The sequence below is a fragment of the Arachis ipaensis genome, chromosome B01 (genome assembly GCF_000816755.2).
Source record: "Arachis ipaensis cultivar K30076 chromosome B01, Araip1.1, whole genome shotgun sequence".
Classification (NCBI taxonomy): Eukaryota; Viridiplantae; Streptophyta; class Magnoliopsida; order Fabales; family Fabaceae; genus Arachis; species Arachis ipaensis.
The window spans coordinates 73,459,073-73,482,921 of NC_029785.2; the positions used below are offsets into that span (position 1 = coordinate 73,459,073).

General features: G+C 39.5%; 1 long non-coding RNA gene across 1 annotated transcript; it reads left to right on the plus strand.

The window, feature by feature from the left end:
* On the plus strand, positions 2,144–22,158 carry LOC110270837. The gene is made up of 4 exons (XR_002360475.1): positions 2,144–2,210; positions 15,639–15,649; positions 17,125–17,127; positions 22,145–22,158. It is a non-coding gene; the product is annotated as an uncharacterized LOC110270837 (long non-coding RNA).

The following is a 23,849-nucleotide window of genomic DNA, read 5'->3' on the forward strand; positions in this document are numbered from 1 at the left end:
TAAATTATTTTGAAATTAATACAAGTAAATTGAATCAAAATTTTAGAATTTTAAATAAATATATTTTTATTATTTTAAATAAATATATTCTTTTAATTTGAAAATAATATGAATGTATTTAAATAAATATAGGCATGTTCTTTTAATCCTGTGTGTTAAGGTAGTGTGGGATAGGTTATTGCACGTTAATCGTGCTCACTACTAGAAAAATAGTTATTACAGATGGATATTTCCGACGGATTTTATCCCACGGAAATACAGATGAAATTTTAGAGGAATTTTTTTGTCGGAAAATAAAAAAAATGAATTAGCATAAATTACAGACAGAAAATAGAATCCGTCGATAATTCTGTCGATAAAATTATTTTTTTCGTGAGAAATGGTTACAGACGGAAAATTCGTCTGTAATTAAATAAACAAAACGCTGTATTTTATTCAATTATTACAGACAGAAAATTCGTCTGTAATTTAAAATTTTTCGTCGAAAATATATTAGAATAAGGAAATGGGTCACTTTGGTTCCAATACTTCAGTTCACTTTTTTTTTTCACGTTCTCCTTGAATTACTCCCATGCCTTCTCTCTCTCCATTGAAGATGTGACATCCTCCACTGTCGCCGCCGCCGCCGCTCGCGTCGCACGAGCTCCTTCCACCGCCGCTCTCAATGCGTTTGCTCCTTTTGTCGTCACACGAGCTCTCTCGGCCGTGCTCTTGTCTTACGAGCTCCCTCCGCCGCCGCTCTCGCGCTGCTTCTTCTCTCCTCGCCGGAGGTTTGTCATCGTCTCTTCTCGTCGCTGTTAGTTCAGGTAGGCCTCCGCCTCCTTCGTCCCTAGCCCTAACCCTTCCTTTTTGATTCTGTTCCGATTTCATTATCCCTAGCCCTAACCCTGTCCCTTCCCTGTTTTTCTTAACCCTAATTCTCGTCCCTTAACCCTAATTTTCCATTTGTTCTCTCCGGTTTAGAATTATGTTATGTGGATCAATTTTAATCCTAATTTGTTTTTTTCAGATCCGCTGAAGGTTACACCATTTATGGTTGAGTGAAGATCCCCAACAGTATGCTTTATTTTTCTTTTTTGTCACTCTGATTTTTATTTTCTTACTTTTTAGTTAATTCAAAATCTAATTGTTGGATGGTGACTGATGCGAATAACCATTGCATTCGAATTGGTAGATTTTTTATATTTTGTTCAATAAACTTTATATGAAGTAAAGCTTTCAACTTTAATATGTAGATGCACTAAAGCACTTTAATATGTGAGATTGACTTTGAATTGTTGATGGGACTGGTAATGGTGCTTGGGGTCATATGTCAGTTCAAGTTGTTCATATTGTTTTGGAGTTCACACCAAAATCAAGTTTGATTTAGTCATTCAGGATTCATCTAATTTGAAGCTTCGGTTGGTTTATAGTATCAATTGTAATTTGAAATATTTAGGAAGATGGATGTCAGAGCCTGTTAGCATCTCTGGTGTCATTTCATTTACTTAGGTGTATCTGATAATGTTAATTGAGTAAAATTCAGCAAGATTTTGCTAGAGTTCATTATGGTGTGCATCCATTCCTTTGTGTGCATCCATTCCTTACATCCATTTCTTGTTAATGATGTGCATAAATTTGTTTGCAGATTTAGGAACAAAAGACTATATAATTCTTGGAAAAGTGTCGAATGTCAAAGTTATACTCAATGGTGGTCAGAGAGTTACTTTTTTGAGGCCTGATGGATATTTCTCACTGTATCCTTTAATTTACATCTTCATTTTAAACTCATTTCAATTTGCATGATAACTGCTATTGCAATACTTCAGGTCATGTTTAATTTGATCTCTTTTTGCTGTCCTGATATTGCTTTTGCAAAGTTATAGTTAATGATAGTATTTCATTGTTGAGCAATAAACTAGTTCCTTAACATGTTTGCTTTAAGCCACAATGTCCCAAATATTTCTTGATGGATGCTTCATGAGGTCTGAAAATTATAGCTTCTTTGATGAGTATGCAGGGCCAGGGGACAAGGCTGTTTGTGGAAACAAAACTAGGACGAATTCAAGTTTTCAAGCGGCCGCAAAGCAGGCGATTTTGGAAGTAGTTCAAGCTGCACCAAACAGCATAGGATGCTATACAAGAGGAAAGGTTGATGTTTCTAGAAGGGTAAATGAATCTGCTTATGTTTTGGCTAATTGTTGGAAGAGTTTGAACAGTAGTCTTGTAAAGTATGTCTTGAGAATTCTCATGAAAATTGCTGATTTTGGACTGGTATTGATTTAGAGGGGAACAAGGTCCCCTGAGCTATTTTGTATTTTATCCCAGTTTTTTAAGCCTCACACAGTTAATGATTACTTGTAGGGTCCACCACTGGCTGGAAGGTATGACATGGGAGCTCTATGCATGCATGAGCATTCTGAAAAACTTTGTGCTGGGCATGTGCATTTATTTTGTGCTACTTTTAAATGAACTTTTGGAGACATAAGGGAATCTTGATTAGAAGAACTAAGTATTTGGACTGTGGTGCTGAGGTATTCGTCTGGGTTGGCCGGGTCACACAAGTTGAAGAGTGAAAAGCAGGTTGTCTTGCAGCTGAGGTAATGCCACTATAGAATCTTTGTTTCTTCTTTTTATGTTAGTTTAAAGTGGATTAATATATTGAGCTACTAATATCTTGAGACTCCTCCCACCTTTGATTATCCCAACCTTGATGCATGTTCTCATTGTAGCTTCCATTTCCTACAACATAATTTGAACCAAACTCGTAGTCAAAGGGGTGAGAATTTATAGTAACAAGAGAAAATAGAAACGAAAAATAACAAGAAATAATGAAAATAAACTCCTAAAGCTAGCAACAACTAACAAAGAACCGAAAAGGCAAACATATTCACAATATTCACAATAACCAATAATAAGGCACACATTTGCAATTCTCGGCACCGGTGCCAAAAATTTGACGGAGGAAAATTGTCGGCAAAGATTTTCACAGAAATATCGCGTTGCAAGTATAGTTCTAAACCAACAAATTATCCTCGGTCAATGTTTAAATTGTTTGTCATAAATACAAACCCAATAAAATAACCGAAGTATTCAAATCTCGGGTCGTCTCTCAAGGAATTGCAGGGAAGTGTAGTTTATTATTGGTTATGGAAAAGTATATTTTTGGGGTTTTTGAAATAAGGAATAAGAAAATATAGATTGCGAGAAAAATAAACTAATAACTAAGAAAGCTCTTAGCAAGGATTGAGAATTAGAAGTCCTATCCTCATTATCATCGTCAATTGTGATGGTAAATGTGAATTGCCTTCACTTAGTTAACCTCTAACCAATGGAGGAAGGTCAAGTGCATACAATCAACTTGAGTTTAAAAGTCCTAGTCAACTCATGATGAGAGACTAGATTTAGTGAAGTTCAAGCTAACCGACAATCTTTAATTACCAATCAACAAGAGATTTTGATAACTCAAGAGTCTCTAATTAATCAATTCAAGTCAAGAACATAAAAATCTAATTTAAAATCTAACCAAGCATTTTATCAAACACTTGGAAGGTACAAAATAAAAACATAGAAAACTAACAAGACATAGCAAATCTAAGACTAACAATTGTAAGAGGAAACAATAACTACAAATTAAAGAAAGCAATCATAAATATGAAAACATAAATTGCATTAATATGGATTAAAGGAAACAAGAAGAATTCATAAACTAACTTGGCAACATAAAGAAATCAACAAGAGGAGTAGATAAACTAAAGTACTAGAACAAATAAAAGTAGAAGAAAACTAAATTAAAGTAAGGTAGAAATCTGAATTTGAAAAGGAACAAGACTAAAAACCCAAAAACCTAGAGAGAGGAGAGAGCCTCTCACTCTAAAAACCTACATCTAAACCTAAAGTGTGAATGAATGAAAAGTGAATTGAATGATCCTTCCAGCTTCACTCTGCATCCTTTAATCTGTAATTTTGGGCCTGAAACTGGGTCAAAAGCATCCCAGAAATTGCCCCCAGCGTTTTCTGTTGATTGCAGCATGTGACGCCCGTCATGCGTACGCGTCAGCCAGTCGTATGCATCGCTGGACTTTTCACTGGCCACGCGTAGGTGTCAGCCACACGTGCACGTCATTTGGTTATGACTTGGTCACGTGTACGCATCGTCCATGCGTACGCGTTGCTACCAACTTCTGAAAACTTCAATTTCTTGTGTTCCTTCCACTTTTGCATGCTTCCTTTCCATCCTCTATGCCATTGCACCCCTATAAACCCTGAAATCATTTAACACACACATCACGACATCGAATGGTAGTAAGAGAGGACTAAAAATTAGTGATTTTAAGGCCTAAGACGCATGTTTTCAATCATAGCACAAAATTAGGAAGGAAACTTAGAAACATGCAATTTATATGGATAAGTGTAGGAATAGTTGATAAAATCTACTCAATTCAATACAAAATAAACCATAAAATAGTGGTTTATCACGCTTTTGACGCTACCCACTGCAAAGCCTTTCCAATAACTTTGACAAAGGCATGAAGTGGTTCGATCCCCCATGGTCGGTCACCAGATTTGATGACCTCTCGCGTAAGTTCCTTATGCGACTTTCAATCTAGAATGACAAAGTCAAGCACACGCCTAGTCTCCTGGGAGTAAAATAGGAGATCGGAGAACCCCTGAGGGATTACATGGAAAGGTTCAACAAGGCATGCCTAGAAATTCAAGACCTGCCTATAGAAGCAGTGATCATGGGCCAAGTAAATGGACTCCGAGAAGGCTCCTTATCTTAGTCCATCTCGAAAAGGCATCCGACTTCTTTGAGTGATGTACAAGAAAGAGCAGAAAAGTACATCAATATGGAAGAAAATGCTAGACTGCGGGAACCGAGCTGGCGATCCAGGCACCCTAACTCGTCAAAGGAAAAGGAGAGGGAGCCCAAAGAGAAAGAAGAAGTCGGGTCTGAAAGGCCTAGAAGATATCATTCTTACACTCCCCTACGAGTTTCCTTAGTTGATATTTACAGAGAAATTTGCCACACTGAAAAGTTACTTCCCTCTCAGCCAATCAAAAACAAGAAGGGGGGAGTCATAGCGAATACTGTGAATATCACAAGTTATATGGGCACTCTACCAATGATTGTTATGACTTAAAAAATGTGATAGAAAAGCTGGCCAGGGAAGGTCGACTTGACAGATATCTCATGGAAAGGTTGGACAATCATGGAAAAAAGAAACGAGATGAGGAATATCGGAGAGATCCGCCACCATGAACCTCAGAATGACATATACATATGATCTCGGGAGGGTTTGCTGGAGGAGGACTCACAAAATCATCTCGTAAAAGACATCTGAAGGAAGTTTACTAGGTCGGGAGCGAACTACTCGACCTCCCAACCATCTGTTTCAGCAAGGAAGACGGGCAGCGTATTGCTCCTGGACATGACGATCCGGTGGTAATTACCATGATTCTCGCCAACGCTCATCTACGCAGAACCCTGGTGAATCAGGAAAGCCCAGCAGACATCCTCTTTAAACCAGCTTTTGACAAGTTAGGATTGGATAAAAAGAAGTTAAGGGCATACTCTGACACCCTCTTTGGGCTGGGGGACACACCAATAAAACCATTAGGATTCATACCCCTACATACAACTTTTGGAAAGGGAATGAAATCCAAAACCCTAAGCATCGACTTCATTATCATCGATCTGGGCTCGGCCTATAATGCCTTGATAGGTAGAACGACCCTAAATCGGCTTGGGGCAGTGGTATCTACCCCCCATCTTTGCATGAAATTTCCAACACCAGAAGGAATAGCAACCATCAGGGGAGATCAGAAGCTGGCGAAAAAGTGATACGACGAAAGCCTAAACCTAAGGGGTAAAGGCAAGGAGGTGAACACCATTGAACTCGGAGGCATCCGAGTTAGGTAAGAATTGAGGCCACAACCCGGAGCGAAGACTGAAGAAGTACAGATCGGGCAGGAAGACGGAAAGAATACCAATATAGGAGCCAATTTAAAAGAGGATTTGAAGCAAAAGATGATAAGGCTCCTACAAGAAAATTCTGACCTCTTCGCTTAGAAAGCTTCCAATATGCCCGGGATAGATTCTAAACTCATGACGCATAAATTGTCGGTATACCCAGGGTCCCGACCTGTCCAACAGCGAATATGGAAGCTCGGTCCAGAACGGGCTCAAGTGGTCGAGGAGCAAATACAAGCCCTCTTAGAGGCCGGCTTTATCAGAGAAGTCAAGTATCCGGCCTGGCTGGCAAACGTGGTGCTAGTCAAGAAGCAGAACGGCAAGTGGAGGGTGTGCGTCGACTACACCGACTTGAATAAGGCATATCCAAAAGACCCATACCCTCTTCCAAATATTGATATCCTAGTAGACTCCACCTCGGGATATCAATACTTGTCATTCATGGATACGTACTCGGGATATAATCAAATCCTGATGTACAGTCCGGATTAGGAAAAAAACATCTTTCATCACGCCTAGAGCGAATTACTGCTATGTGGTCATGCCCTACGGGTTAAAAAATGCAGGAGCCACATACCAAAGGTTAATGAACAAGGTGTTTGCACCTCACCTTGGAGGTTTAATGGAAGTTTATGTGGATGACATGTTAATAAAAACCAAGGATGAGGCCGACCTCCTGACTGACCTCTCACAAGTCTTCAACACCATAAGGGCGCACGGGATGAGATTGAATCCCGCAAAGTGCACCTTTGCAGTAGTGGCTGGAAAGTTTCTAGGGTTTATGCTAACACAAATGGGGATTGAAGCTAACCTCGATAAGTGTAGAGTAGTTCTGGAAATGAAGAGCCCGACCTATTTAAGGGAGGTCCAGCAGTTGAACAGCCAACTTGTAGCTGTCTCCAGATTTTTAGCAAGATCAACATTGAGATTCCTACCACTTTTTTCTCTATTAAGAAAAGGATTCCAGTTTGAATGGACTTCTGAATGCAAAGAAGCTTTCCAGGAGTTCAAAAGGTTTTTGAGCTAACCTCCCGTTCTGACCCGATCTAAAATTAGGGAAGAACTCGTCTTGTATTTGTTTGTAGCCAAAAAGGTTGTGGCATCAGCACTAATACGAGAAGATGAGGTCGGGTAGCATCCTGTATACTTCACCAGTAAAGTTCTACAAGGCCCCGAGTTAAGGTATAAAAAACTCGAGAAGTTTGCGTATGCCCTAATAGTGGTGTCTCAAAGGCTACAGCCTTATTTTCAAGCTCATACAATAAAAGTTCGAACGAACCAGCCCATTAAAGAAATTCTTCTAAAAATAGATATTGCAGGCAGAATGGTTCAATGGGCTATAGAACTATCCGAGTTCGACTTAAAGTATGAAATTCGGACAGCGATTAAAGCCCAGTTCCTAACCGACTTCATGGCAGAATACGTGGGAGATCAAGAGGAGTAGGCCTCCACAACTTGGGAGTTGTATGTGGACGACTCTTCCAATAAAGTCAGAAGCGGCGTAAGCATAATACTGTTCAACCAAAAAGGAACCAAAATAGAGGTCTCCCTAAAATTTGAATTTCCGGCCTCCAACAATAAGGCAGAATATGAGGCCCTGGTTGCCAGGTTGAAGCTAGCAAAAGAAGTCGGTGCGACCAAAGTAGTGGTCTTCAGTGACTCTCAAGTGGTGACTTCTCAAATTAATGAAGAGTACCAGGCTAAAGACCCAAATATGAAAATGTACTTAGACAAAACTTTGGAGTACCTTAGGCGATTCTCAGAGACTTAGGTCAGACACATAACTTGGGATCTTAATAGTAGAGCGGATGCCCTTTCCAAGTTAGCAAGTACCAAGCCAGGGGGAATAACAGAAGCCTGATCCAGGAAACTCTCCAAGAACCCTCAGTCACGAAAAAAGAGGCTAAACAAGATGTCCCAGAGGTATCCGGCTTGGACCTCAGGTGGATGACCCCATTAATCAAATACGTAAAATTCGACATCCTACCCAAGGAGGAAAAAGAAGCCAAGAAAATTCGAAGGGAGGCACAAAGTTAAAAGTTGGTGAAAAATATCCTCTATAGAAGAGGAATATCCACACCATTGCTGAAGTGCGTCCCGACCTCAAAGACAACAGAAGTTTTGGAAGAAGTGCACAATGGCATCTGCGAAAATCATCTCGGAGCAAGGACTCTAGCCAGAAGAGTTATCCGAGCCGGGTTTTACTGGTCGACCTCGCAGAAGGATGCTACCGACTTCGTGAAGAAATGTCAGCCATGCTAAATGCATGCCAACTTTCATGTCACTCCCCCCCGAAGAGCTCATCAGCATAACTTCTCCATGGCCTTTTGCAAAATGGGGATTAGACCTACTCGGACCCTTTCTCCAAGCGCCTGGACAAGTAAAATACCTCATAGTGGGAGTAGACTACTTCACAAAGTGGATTGAAGTAGAACCCTTGGCCACCATTACAGCTCAGAGAAGTAGGAAGTTCCTCTACAAAAATATCATTACCATGTATGGAATTCTGATGAATGGTTTATTGACAGTGTAGAATTTCTCAAATGAAATCTCGTCGAAGTATAGTTTGCAAATCAACAATAATCCTCTCATGCAAATATTTTGTTTGTCACAAGTACAAACCCCTAATTATTCTAATAACCGAAGTATTTAAACCTCGGGTCGTCTCTCAAAGAAATTCAGGGTAGTGTTCTTGTTATTGGTTATGGACATGTATAATTTGGGGTTTTGGACTGGTGCACGAATTATAAATCACACTTTTCACAACTCGTACCACTAACCAGCAAGTGCACTGGGTCGTCCAAGTAATACCTTACGTGAGTAAGGGTCAATCCCACGGAGATTGTCGGCTTGAAGCAAGCTATGGTTATTTTGTAATTCTTAGTCAGGAAATCAATAATAAGGGTGATTATATTTATGAAGAGTAAAAAGTGTAAATTAAATAATACTTGTTATGCAATAATGGAGAACAGATTGAGGTTTTGGAGATGCTCTGTCTTCTGAATCTCTGCTTTCCTACTTTCTTCTTCTTCACGCATGCAAGACTCCTTCCATGGCAAGCTGTATGTTGGTGGATCACCGTTGTCAATGGCTACCATCCATCCTCTCAGTGAAAATGGTCCAAATGCGCTGTCACCGCACGGCTAATCATCTGTCGGTTCTCACTCATGTGGAATAGGATCCATTGATCCTTTTGCGTCTGTCACTACGCCCAGCACTCGTGAGTTTGAAGCTCGTCACAGTCATCCCATCCCAGATCCTACTCAGAATACCACAGATAAGGTTTAGACTTTCCAGATCTCAGGAATGGCTGCCAATAATTCTAGCCTATACCACGAAGACTCTGATCTCACGGATTCGAATGCTCTGTTGTCAGGAGATGCAATCAAACGCGTGAACTAGGAATCAAAGAAATACACACCAATCTAAGGTAGAATGGAAGTGGTTGTCAGGCACGCATTCATGGGTTGAGAATGGTGATGAGTGTCACGGATCGTCACATTTGTCATGGTTAAGTGCGAGTGAATATCTTAGAGCAGAGACAAGCGTGTTTGAATAGAAAATAGAAGTAATTGCATTAATTCATCGAGACACAGTAGAGCTCCTCACCCCCAATCATGGGGTTTAGAGACTCATGCCATCAGAAATACAATATGAAACGTGTAAAATGTCATGAGGTACCAAAATAAATCTCTAAAAGTTGTTTAAATACTAAACTAGTAACCTAGGTATACAGAAAATGAGTAAACTATGATAGATAGTGCAGAAATCCACTTCCGAGGCCCACTTGGTGTGTGCTGGGGCTGAGACTTGAGCTTTACACATGCCTAGGCTATTTTTGGAGTTAAACGCTAGGTTGTAACCTGTTTCTGGCGTTTAACTCTGCTTTGCAACCTGTTTCTGGCGTTTAACTCCAGAATAGGGCAGGAAGCTGGCGTTGAACGCAAGTTTGCGTCATTTATCTTCAAGCAAAGTATAGACTATTATATATTGTTGGAAAGCCCTGGATGTCTACTTTCCAACGCAGTTAAGAGCGCACCATTTGGACTACTGTAGCTCCAGAAAATTCACTTTGAGTGCAGGGAGGTCAGAATCCAACAGCATCTGCAGTCCTTTTTCAACCTCTGAATCAGATTTTTCTCAGGTCCCTCAATTTCAGCCAGAAAATACCTGAAATCATAGGAAAATACACAAACTCATAGTAAAGTCCAGAAATGTGAATTTTGAATAAAAACTAATAAAAATATAGTAAAAACTAGCTAAATCATACTAAAAACTACTTAAAAACAATGCCAAAAAGCGTATAAATTATCCGCTCATCACAACACCAAACTTAAATTGTTGCTTATCCCCAAGCAACTAGAAATCAAATATGATAAAAAGAAGAGAATATACTATAAATTCCAAAATATCAATGAAACGTAGCTCCAATCAGATGAGCGGGACTAGTAGCTTTTTGCCTCTTGAATAGTTTTGGCATCTCACTTTATCCATTGAAGTTCAGAATGATTGGCATCTATAGGAACTTAGAATTTAGATAGTGTTATTGATTCTCCTAGTTCCGTATGTTGATTCTTGAACACAGCTACTTTATGAATCTTGGCCGTGGCCCTAAGCACTCTATTTTCCAGTATTACCACCGGATAGATACATGTCATAGACACATAACTGGGTGAACCTTTTCAGATTGTGATTCAGCTTTGCTAAAGTCCCCAATTAGAGGTGTCCAGGGTTCTTAAGCACACTCTGTTTTTACTTTGGGTCTTGACTTTAACTGCTCAGTCTCAAGTTTTCACTTGACACCTTCACGCCACAAGCACATGGTTAGGGACAGCTTGGTTTAGCCGCTTAGGCCAGGATTTTATTCCCTTGGGCCCTCCTATCCACTGATGCTCAAAGCCTTGGATCCTTTTTATTACTCCTGCCTTTTTATTTTAAGGGCTATTGGCTTTTTCTGCTTGCTTTTTTTTTTCGCAAGCTTTTATATTCACTGCTTTTCTTGCTTCGAGAATCAATTTTATGATTTTTCAGATTATCAATAACATTTCTCCTTTTCATCATTCTTTCAAGAGCCAACATATTTAACATTCATAAACAACAATATCAAAAGACATATGCACTGTTCAAGCATTCATTCAGAGAACAAAAAGTATTGTCACTACATCAAAAATAATTAAACTAATTTCAAGGATGAATTCGAAATCATGTACTTCTTGTTCTTTTGTAATTAAAACATTTTTTCATTTAAGAAAGGTGATGGATTCATAGGATGCTCATAACTTTAAGGCATAGACTCTAATCTTTATTTATTATTTAATGGAAATAATATAAATTAGGCATAAAAGCAGACACTTAGTAATAAAAGAAAAGAAACTAAAGACATAAAGACAAATGACTCTAATTTTAATACTCATATACTCTTAAAATAGATAAAAGCTTATCACAGAGTTAGAACTCAACAACCTTTGCTTGGCCCTTCAAGAGATAGCTTCTGGCGCTTCAGTTCTTTCAGTTCACGCCCTTGCTCTTCTTGTTCCCTAAGCAGTTTGCAGAGCATGCTGTTTTGATTTTGCTATTCTTCCTTCAGTTGATCCATAGCTTCTTGCAACTTGGTGATAGATGCTTCTAGGCGCCCTCTAGTATTCAAATTGAGGAATTTTTGGGAGAAACTCCTGTGCTCTCCTCTTGATGGGGTCGTCCTGCACTTGTCCTTCCATTGACTTTTTGGTGATTGGTTGCTCAACTGAAATATACTCATATACTCCCATTTTTACTCCAGCATCTTTACATAACAGGGAGATCAAGCTTGGATAAGCCAATTTGGCATCTTTGGAGTTCTTGTTTGCAATTTTGTAAAGCTCACAAGAAATCAGCTGATGAACTTCCACTTCTTTTTCCCGCATAATTCAATGAATCATTACTGCTCTTTTGATGGTGACTTCAGAGCGGTTGCTAGTGGGCAGTATAGAGCGCCCAATGAAGTCCATCCAGCCTTTGGCGACTGGTTTGATATCTCCTCTTTTGAGTTGGTTTGAGACACCCTTTGTGTTGGTTGTCCATTTGGCTCCAGGAAGGCATATGTCCTCTAGGATTTTGTCCAAGCTCTGATTTGGTCTCATCATTCTCCTGTTAAAGGAGTTTGGGTCATCTTACAGTTGAGGCAGCTTGAAGACCTCCCTTATTTTGTCAGGGTGGGTGTGAACAATCTTCCCTCTGACCAGAGTTTGATAGTCATAGAATGCGGTTCCAGCTATTCTCTGTCTGTCTGTCTGCCATAGATTAGAGTAGAATTCCTGAACCATGTTTCTTCCCACCTTTGTTTCAGGATTAGCTAGGACTTTCCAGCTCCTGCTTCAAATTTGCTCTTGGATCTCCGGATATTCGTCTTCTTTCAGATCGAATTTAACTTCCGGGATCACTGACCTTAGACCCATTATTTTGTAGTAATGGTCTGAATGTTCTTTGGTTAAGAACTTCCCTTGATTCCAAAGTGGTTTTGGAATATTCTCTTTCTTGCCTCTTGAGTTGGTTTGTTTTCCCTTAGGAGCCATGATCTTGGTGGGTATTGGCTTAGTGATCACGGATAAACACACCAAACTTAGAGGTTTGCTTGTCCTCAAGTAAAAAAAAAAAGAAAGGAGAGGGATAGAAGGAGAGCCAAGTTCGAATTTGTGGATGAGAGGGGGGAGGCCGAACGAGGATTTAAATGGGAGGGGGTGGGTTTTCGAAAATCTTTTAAAAAGATATGATAGAAAATGTGATTTGGAAAAGATAAGTAAGATAGGAAAAGATGTAATTTAAAATTGAAAAGATATGAAATATATTTGAAAAAGATAGATTTGTTCTAAAAATATTGTGAAGATTAGAAAAAGATATTGATGAGTTTGAGAAAAGAAAAAAATTTGAAAAAGATAGATTTATTTTGAAAAAAGATTTGAGAAGAGGTTGAAGAAGAATTGAGAAAGATTTAATTTTAGGATTACGATAAAAAAAAGTTTGAAAAATGAAAGTATGGGAACATGTTTATGCAAGAAAAATGGATGGAAATATGAAATTTTAAAAAAATCCAAGTTGGGAACAAAAACTTCCTCCCCTCCACAATCCTGGCGTTAAACACCCAACTGCTGCTTGTTTTGGGCGTTTAACGCCCATCTGTAGCCTCTTTTGGGCGTTTAACGCCCAGCTGTTGCTTCTGGCTGGCGTTAAACGCCAGAAATCTTTCGTCACTGGGCATTTTTCTAAACGCCCAGGATGCTGCAGGTATGGCGTTAAACGCCAGAAAGGTATCTTTACTGGCGTTAAACGCACAGTAAATGCTTCTTTTGGGCGTTTAACGCCCAAATATACCTCTTACCGGCGTTTTCTTGCCAGTGAGCTCCTTCTCCCTGTTTTGTATTCTGAATCCTTCTGTAACCCTGTGAACTTATGCAATTAATTCTTTACCTTGAAGATTATTTATATTAAACTTGTATAATTAAAATTAAATAAATAAATAAAAAGCTTTACTAATGGCTGGGTTGCCTCCCAGTAAGCGCTTCTTTATTGTCATTAGCTGGACCTTGCTGAGCTTTTAATCTAGCCTCAGTCTTGAGCACTCTTGCTCAACATTGCCTTCAAGATTATGCTTGATTCTCTGTCCATTAACAATGAACTTCTTATTAGAATCAATGTCTTGAAGCTCCACATAGCCATACGGTGACACACTTGTAATCACATATGGTCTCCTCCACCGGGATTTCAGTTTCCCGGGGAATAGCCTGAGCCTAGAGTTAAACAGTAGAACCTTTTGTCCTAGTTCAAAGACTCTAGAGGATAGCTTTCTGTCATGCCACCTTTTTGCTTTCTCTTTGTAAAGCTTGGCATTTTCGAAAGCAGTGAGTCTGAATTCCTCTAGCTCATTCAGCTGGAGCAATCTTTTTTCTCCAGCTAATTTGGCATCAAAGTTTAGGAATCTGGTTACCCAGTAGGCCTTATGCTCCAGTTCCACGGGCAGATGGCAAGCCTTACCATACACAAGCTGGTATGGAGAGGTCCCTATAGGAGTCTTGAATGCTGTTCTGTAAGCCCACAGAGCATCATCCAAGCTTCTCGCCCAATCCTGTCTACGGGTACTTACAGTCCGTTCCAGGATTCTTTGTAGTTCTCTATTAGAGACTTTAGCTTGCCCGTTTGTCTGTGGATGATATGGAGTTGCCACCTTGTGACTAATTCCATACCGGACCATAGCAGAGTAAAGTTGTTTGTTGCAGAAGTGAGTGCCCCCATCACTAATTAGTGCTCTAGGGATACCAAACCTGCTGAAGATATGTTTCTGGAGGAACTTCAGCACTGTCTTAGTATCATTAGTGGGTGTGGCAATGGCCTCTACCCATTTGGATACATAGTCGACTGCCACCAGAATATAAGTGTTTGAGTATGATGGTGGGAAAGGCCCCATGAAGTCAATACCCCATACATCAAACAACTCAATCTCCAAGATTCCTTGTTGAGGCATGGTGTAACCATGAGGCAGATTACCAGATCTCTGGCAACTGTCACAGTTACGTACAAACTCACGGGAATCTCTATAGAGGGTAGGCCAGTAGAAGCCACATTGGAGGACCTTGGTGGCTGTTCGCTCACCTCTGAAATGGCCTCCATATTGTGACCCATGGCAATGCCATAAGATCTTCTATGCTTCTTCTATAGGCACACACCTACGGATTATTTCGTCTGCATGTCTCTTAAAGAGATAGGGTTCATCCCACAAGTAGTACTTTACATCAGTAATTAATTTTTTCTTTTGTTGCCTGTTGTACTCCTTGGGTATGAACCTTGCAGCTTTATAGTTTGCAATGTCTGCAAACCATGGTGTTTCCTGAATGGCGAACAAATGCTCATCCGGAAAGGTTTCAGAGATCTCAATAGAGGGAAAGGATGCCCCTTCTACTGGTTCTATCCAGGACAGATGATCAACCACTTGGTTTTCTATCCCTTTTCTGTCTCTTATTTCTATATCAAACTCTTGCAGAAGCAACACCCATCTTATGAGCCTGGGTTTTGAATCCTGCTTGTAAGTAGATATTTAAGAGCAGCATGGTCAGTGTACACAATCACTTTTGATCCTACTAAGTATGATCTAAACTTGTCAATGGCATAAACCACTGCAAGCAATTCTTTTTCTATGGTTGTGTAATTTTTCTGGGCATCATTTAAAACACGGCTAGCATAATAAATGACATGCAGAAGCTTGTCATGCCTCTGCCCCAATACTGCACCAATGGCATGGTCACTGGCATCACACATTAGTTCGAATGGTAATGTCCAGTCTGGTGCAAAAATAACTGGTGCTGTGACCAGCTTAGCTTTCAGAGTTTCAAACGCCTGTAGACACTCTGTGTCAAACACAAATGGCGTGTCAGCAGGTAGCAGGTTGCTCAGAGGTTTTGCAATTTTTGAAAAATCCTTTATAAACCTCCTATAGAATCCTGCATGCCCCAGAAAACTTCTGATTGCCTTAACATTGGCAGGTGGTGGTAATTTTTCAATTACCTCTACCTTAGCTTGATCCACCTCTATTCCCTTGTTCGAAATCTTGTGCCCAAGGACAATCCCTTCAGTCACCATAAAGTGACATTTTTCCCAGTTTAAAACCAGGTTAGTCTCTTGGCATCTTTTCAGAACCAGTGTCAGGTGATCAAGACAGGAGCTGAATGAGTCTCCATATACTGAGAAGTCATCCATGAAAGACTTCCAGAAAATTTTCCACCATATCAGAGAAAATAGAGAGCATGCATCTCTGAAAAGTTGCAGGTGCATTACACAGCCCTAATGGCATCCTTCTGTAGGCAAATACTCCTGATGGACATGTGAATGCTGTTTTCTCTTGATCCTAGGGATCTACTGCAATTTGGTTGTAGCCTGAATAGCCATCCAAAAAGTAGTAATAATCATGACCTGCTAGTCTTTTTAGCATCTGGTCTATGAATGGTAAAGAAAAATGATCCTTTCTCGTGGCTGTATTGAGCCTTCTGTAGTCAATACACATGCACCACTTTGTAACTGTTCTTGTAGGAACCAGTTCATTTTTTTCATTATGAACCACTGTCATGCCTCCCTTTTTGGGGACAACTTAGACAGGGCTCACCCATGGGCTATCAGAAATAGGATAAATAATCCCAGCCTCCAATAACTTGGTGACCTCTTTCTGCACCACTTCCTTCATGGCTGGATTTAGCCGCCTCTGTGGTTGAACCACTGGCTTAGCATTGTCCTCCAATAGGATCTTGTGCATGCATCTTGCTGGGCTGATGCCCTTAAGATCACTTATGGACCACCCAAGAGCTGTCTTGTGTGTCCTTAGCACCTGAAGTAGCGCTTCCTCTTCCAGGGGATTTAAAGTAGAGCTTATGATCACCGGAAAAGTGTCACCTTCTCCCAGAAATGTATATTTTAGGGATGGTGGTAATGGTTTGAGCTCGGGTTTAGGAGGTTTTTTCTCTTCCTGAGGAAGTTTCAGAGGCTCTTTCAATTCCTCTGATTCCTCCAGATTAGGCTGAACATCTTTAAAGATGTCTTCCAGCTCTAATTCGAGACTCTCAGCCATGTTGATCTCTTCTACCAAAGAGTCAATAAGATCAACTTTCATGCAGTCTTTTGGTGTGTCTGGATCCTGCATGGCTTTGACAGCATTCAACTTAAACTCATCTTTATTGACTCTCAGGGTTACTTCCCCCTTTTGGACATCAATGAGAGTTCGTCCAGTTGCTAGGAAAGGTCTTCCTAGAATGAGAGTAGCACTCTTGTGCTCCTCCATTTCCAGTACCACAAAGTCAGTGGGGAAGGTGAATGGCCCAACCCTGACAATCATGTCTTCAATCACGCCTGATGGGTATTTAATGGCGCCATCAGCAAGTTGGAGACATATTCGGGTTGGTTTGACTTCTTCCGTTAAACCAAGCTTTCTGATAGTGGATGCAGGTATTAGGTTGATGCTTGCTCTAAGATCACATAAAGCTGTCTTGGTGCAATTACCCTCTAATATGCATGGTATCATAAAGCTCCCGGGATCTTTAAGCTTTTCTGGGAAGCTCTCCAGAATGACTGCATTGCATTCTTCAGTGAGGAAACTCTTTTAGTTTCTCTCCAATCCTTCTTATGACTCAAGATCTCTTTCATGAACTTGGCATAAGAGGGTATTTGCTCAAGTGCCTCTGCAAACGGAATCTTTATTTCAAGAGTCCTGAGATAGTATGCAAAGCGGGCAAATTACTTATCCTGCTCCTCTTGGCGGAATTTTTGAGGATAAGGTATCTTGGCTTTGTATTCCTCAACCTTAGTTGCTGCAGGTTTATTTCCTACAGAGGTGGTTGGAGAAGCCTTTTTAGAGGGGTTGCTATCAACACTTGTGTGTATCTGATCCCTCACTGGCGTTTGAACGCCAGAACTGAGCTTCCATTGGGCGTTTGACGCCAGCTCCTTCCCTGTTTTTGGCGTTTGAACGCCAGAACTGCGCATGGGTTGGGCGTTTAACACCAACTTTGCATCCTTTTCTGGCGTTTGAACGCCAGTGTTGTTCCTCCTTGGGCTCTTACTGTCCTCAGAGAGATTTTGGATAATATTTTGCTCATCCTCTATCAGTTGTTCTTTTCTTGGCTTTCTGCTGCTCTGAAGTGAGGTATTTAATGTTTTTCCGCTTCTTAATTAGACTGCCTGGCACTCTTCTGTTATCTGCTTTAATAACTACTGTTTTGTTTGATTCAATTGTGCTTCCATATTTTTATTAGCATTTTTAGTGTCTTGTAGCATCTCCTTGAATTCTGCTAGCTGTTTTGTTAGAAAACACAATTGTTGATTGAGTTCAGCAATTTGTTCTGGAGGACCAAGTTCAGTAGACACTGCTTTGGCTTCTTCTTTTATGGAAGACCCACTACTTATGTACAGATGATGATTTTTGGCAACTATATCAATAAGCTCTTGAGCCTCTTAAATAGTTTTTCTCATGTGTATAGATCCACCAGCTGAGTGGTCTAGAGATATCTGAGCTCTTTCTGTAAGCCCATAGTAGAAGATGACTAATTGCACCCACTCTGAAAACATTTCAGAGGGGCATTTCCTTAGCATCCCTCTGTACCTTTCCCAGGCATTATAAAGGGATTCATCATCCTCTTGTTTAAATCCTTGGATGTCCAGCCTTAGCTGTGTCATCCTTTTTGGAGGGAAATATTGATTCAGGAATTTTTCTGATAACTGTTTCCATGTTCTTATGCTTGCTGTGGGTTGGTTATTTAACCACCTTTTAGCTTGATCTTTTACAACAAACAGAAACAGTAACAACCTGTATACATCCTGATCTACCTCTTTGTCACGTACTGTGTCAGCAATTTGCAAGAATTGTGCCAAAAACTCAGTAGGTTCTTCTTGTGGAAGACCGGAATACTGGCAGTTTTGTTGTACCATGACAATGAGCTGAGGATTTAGCTTAAAACTGCCTGCTTTGATGGGAGGTATACAGATACTACTCTCATATGCAGTAGTAGTGGGATTAGCATATGATCCCAGAGTCCTTCTGGACTGTTCATTTCCATTTAGATCCATGACGGAGAAAGGGATATTATGTGAATTGCAAGTAAAATGTAATTTTTTTATTTTTGTTTTATTTAATTAAAAATAACCAAAAAATGAAATAAAATGAAGTAAAATAATTAGAAGACAGAATATAGATTTCGAAAATTAAAAGAAAAAGAAAATAAGAAGAAATTTGAATGTTAAATTGACTAATTAATTGAAAAGATTTGAAAATTTTTGAATATGATTTTAGAAAAAGATTTGAATTTTGAATTTTTAAAACTAAGATAAGATAAAATAGAAAGTTTTTAAAATAAAAATCTGAATTTTTAAAGGGAAATTTCAAAAATTAATTGAAATAAAGAGAAAAGATATTTTTGAATTTAATAAAGAAAGAGAAAAACACACAAAAGACACAAGACTTAAAATTTTTAGATCTAATGTTCCTTGTTTTTCGAAAATTTTGGAAGGAAAACACCAAGGAATACCAAACTTAAAAATTTTAAGATCAAAATATAAAGAAGACTCAAGAACACCTTGAAGACTCACAAGAACAACAAGAATAAGTTTCAAAGACTCAAGAACATAAAAAGAACACCAAACTTAAAACTTTTAGAAAAACTAAAAATAAATTTTCGAAAATTAAAGAAAGATAGCAAGAGAACACCAAACTTAAAAGTTTGGCACAAGATTTAATCAAAGAAAAATTATTTTTAAAAAGTTTTAAAAGGAAGATACTCAATTACCAAGAACATAAGCACAACGCTCTACCCAACTGAGCTATAAATTTAACGTGTTTTTTTTTAAGAAAATATTCAATGTATAAAAATTTTTGGAAACTGATAATTTGAAAACACACAAGAAAAATAAGAAAAGACACAGGACAGGAAAAACTAAAGATCAAACAAGAAAAATAGCAAGGACAACTTGAAGATCAAGAAAGAACAATGAACACAAATTCAAAAATTTAAACGAAAATAAAAAAAACATGCAATTGACACCAAACATAAAATATGAAACTAAACTTAAACAGAAAACTCTAAAGATTAATAAAGAAAAATAATAAATTTTTGGAAATTTTTGAAAAGAAAATAAAAGACTCTGACCCAAAAGACAAAATTTTCCTAATCTAAGCAACAAAATAAACCGTCAGTTGTCCAAACTCGAACAATCCCCGGCAACGGTGCCAAAAACTTGGTGCACGAATTGTAAATCACACTTTTCACAACTCGTACCACTAACCAGCAAGTGCACTGGGTCGTCCAAGTAATACCTTACGTGAGTAAGGGTCGATCCCACGGAGATTGTCGGCTTGAAGCAAGCTATGGTTATTTTGTAATTCTTAGTCAGGAAACCAATGATAAGGGTGATTATATTTATGAAGAGTAAAAAGCGTAGATTAAATAATACTTGTTATGCAGTAATGGAGAACAGATTGGGGTTTTGGAGATGCTCTGTCTTCTAAATCTCCGCTTTCCTACTGTCTTCTTCTTCACACACGCAAGACTCCTTCCATGGCAAGCTGTATGTTGGTGGATCACCGTTGTCAATGGCTACCATCCGTCCTCTCAGTGAAAATGGTCCAAATGCGCTGTCACCGCACGGCTAATCATCTGTCGGTTCTCACTCATGTGGAATAGGATCCATTGATCCTTTTGCGTCTGTCACTGCGCCCAGCACTCGTGAGTTTGAAGCTCGTCACAGTCATCCCATCCCAGATCCTACTCGGAATACCACAGACAAGGTTTAGACTTTCCAGATCTCAGGAATGGCTGCCAATAATTCTAGCCTATACCACGAAGACTCTGATCTCACGGATTCGAATGCTCTGTTGTCAGGAGATGCAATCAAACGCGTGAATCAGGAATCAAAGAGATACACACTCAATCTAAGGTAGAATGGAAATGGTTGTCAGGCACGCGTTCATGGGTTGAGAATGGTAATGAGTGTCACGGATCGTCACATTCATCATGGTTAAGTGCGAGTGAATATCTTAGAGCAGAGACAAGCGTGTTTGAATAGAAAATAGAAGTAATTGCATTAATTCATCGAGACACAGCAGAGCTCCTCACCCCCAATCATGGGGGTTTAGAGACTCATGCCGTCAGAAATACAATATGAAACGCGTAAAATGTCATGAGGTACCAAAATAAATCTCTAAAAGTTGTTTAAATACTAAACTAGTAACCTAGGTTTACAGAAAATGAGTAAACTATGATAGATAGTGCAGAAATCCACTTCTAGGGCCCACTTGGTGTGTGTTGGGGCTGAGACTTGAGCTTTACACGTACCTAGGCTGTTTTTGGAGTTAAACGCCAGGTTGTAACCTGTTTCTGGCGTTTAACTCCAGAATGGGGCAGGAAGCTGGCGTTGAACGCCAGTTTGCGTCATTTATCTTCAAGCAAAGTATAGACTATTATATATTGCTAAAAAGCGCTGGATGTCTACTTTCTAACGAAATTGATAGCGCACCATTTGAACTTCTGTAGCTCCAGAAAATCCACTTTGAGTGCAGGGAGGTCAGAATCCAACAGCATCTAGAGTCGTTTTTCATCCTCTGAATCATATTTTTCTCAGGTCCCTCAATTTCAGCCAGAAAATACTAGATATCACAAAAAAACACACAAACTCATAGTAAAGTCCAGAAATGTGAATTTTGAATAAAAACTAATAAAAATATAGTAAAAACTAGCTAAATCATACTAAAAACTACTTAAAAATAATGTCAAAAAGCGTATAAATTATCCGCTCATCATGGACAAGAAACTAGGAGAGTAAATGATAAAGGAAATCAAATGACAAAAAGGTCTTGGCAAGGTTTGGTGATCAAGGCTCTCTATCCTTATCACTAACCACAATATGATAATTGCAAGGATCAATCCCATTAAGTCATCCTCTAACAAGTAAAAGAAAGACAAATGAGTTGCATCAATCCAAGCCCATAAGTCCTAGCTATTCACTAATGGAATTAATGAGAGCTAGAGTCAATGGTTACAAACTATCAATCACTTGGACATTAGTAACTCAAGAATTCCTAAGTTACCTTCCCAAGCCAAGAACATAAAATTCTATTCTAACATCTTCTCAAGCATTTTTACAAACACTTGGAAGGCATAAAAGAAAAGCATAGTAAATTGGCAACAAGAATGAAATCTAACAACATTTATTGCAACGAATTAACAACACAATCAAAAGGAACACAATTATTAGCTAGAGTCAATGGTTACAAACTATTAATCACTTGGACATTAGTAACTCAAGAATTCCTAAGTTACCTTCCCAAGCTAAGAACATAAAATTCTATTCTAACATCTTCTCAAGCATTTTTACAAACACTTGGAAGGCATAAAAGAAAAGCATAGTAAATTGGCAACAAGAATGAAATCTAACAACAATTATTGCAACAAATTAACAACACAATCAAAAGGAACACAATTATTATGAATTACCTCAAATTGAATTGAAGGAAAATAGAATGAACAAGAGTAGATCTACAACAAAGTATGGAAACAAAATAGAAGAAATTACAACAAAGGAATAGAAGAACAAGATGTAACAACAAAGAATTGATAAGTAGAAGTAGATGAAAACATGAATTAAAACCTAGATCTAAAATTATTGACCTAAACCTAATCCTAATCCTAGAGAGAAGTGAGAGCTTCTCTCTCTAAAACTAACTAAGGCCTTCTCTAAACTAAAACTATGTGTAAAGTGATGGAATCCCCCCTTGCTCTTTAATCCTTGGTCCTTTAAAGCATTTTGGCGCCAAAGTTGGTTGCAAACTGGGCCCCGCAGCTCTCAGAATTCGCTGGGCACGTTTTCACTTTAAAATCACGTGCTGGCACGGATGCGTATGCGTACAGCACGTGTGCGCGTCCCTTGAGTTTTCGCGATCCACGCGTGCGCGTACATTGCGTGTGCACGTGGATGGTTGCATCCAAATCTTTGGCTTTTTCCATGTGTTCTCCACTTTGCATGCTTTCCTCTTCACTCCTTTGATCCATTCCTAGCCTTTTCAACCTGAAATCACTTAACAAGAAAATCAAGGCATCTAGTGGAATCAAAGGTGAATAAAAATCATCAAATTAAAGGTCTAAAAGCATGTTTTCACATTTAAGCACAAATCAAGGGAGAATCACAAAACCATGCTATTTCATTGAATAAATATGAGAAAAGGTTGATAAAATACTCTAAATTCATCACAAGATAAACCCTAAAACGGGGTTTATCAAATTCCCCATTCCATCACCACGGATAGTGAAACCCAGTTCACCGACTCTACATTCAGAAACTTGGTAGCCAGTATGAAGATCAAGCACCAGTTCACCTCGGTTGAACACCCACAAGCAAATGGGCAAGCCGAGGCAGCCAATAAAGTCATACTGGCCGGACTGAAGAATAGGCTTCAAGATGCAAAGGGGGCTTGGGTCGAGGAGCTCCCTCAAGTGTTCTGGGCCTATTGAACGACGCCTCAATCAGCTACTAGAGAAACACATTTTCGACTTGCTTATGGCATAGAAGCCATGATACCAGTTGAAGTCAACGAGTAAAGTCCAAGGGTGAGATTCTATGATGAGGTTGGCAATCTCAGGGCACATAAAGAAGAGCTCAAACTACTCCCTGAACACCGAGAACAGGCCCAGATAAGGGAAGCAGTGCTTGTTCCGAGGGTTACCTGAAACTGTAGGTCGATCTCGGACGAGATCTTCTGTGCTGGTCAGCGCTGACGTGTCCGACTTGTGGGTGGTGGCCAGAGCTGCCGCGCCCAACTTGTTGGACTTGTTGGTGATGCTGATCCTTCGTCACCGGAGGGTGGTGGTACCTGCAAGGGACTCCGATGCTTAAGTTAGCAAGGGTATTAAGCAGGTTTTTAGTAGAATCAGAGTATGAGTTATACCTGGGTGCTCCAGTGTATTTATAATAGTGAGGAATGACCTTTCTGGAGATAAGATAGTTATCTTATCTTATCTTATCTTTGAGTGAAGTCATCTTATCTTCAAGGGAACCGCCTTTATCCCAATAGGCTTGTGCTGCCTTTGGATTTGGGTCATGTTCCTTTCTTTGGGCCCTTATTGGGCTTTTCGGGTGATTTGGCCAAGCTCTTTGAGAAGAGGTCGGGTAGTTGGTGCACGAAATTGTGATCTCAGGCAACGGCGCCAAAAACTCTGTACGCACGTCTTAATAAATCGTTTTTCATTCACAACTTCGATACAACTAACCAGCAAGTGCACTGGGTCGTCCAAGTAATAAAACCTTACGTGAGTAAGGGTCGATCCCACGGAGATTTTTGGTATGAAGCAAGCTATGGTCACCTTGTAAATCTCAGTCAGGCGGATATCAAATAGTTATG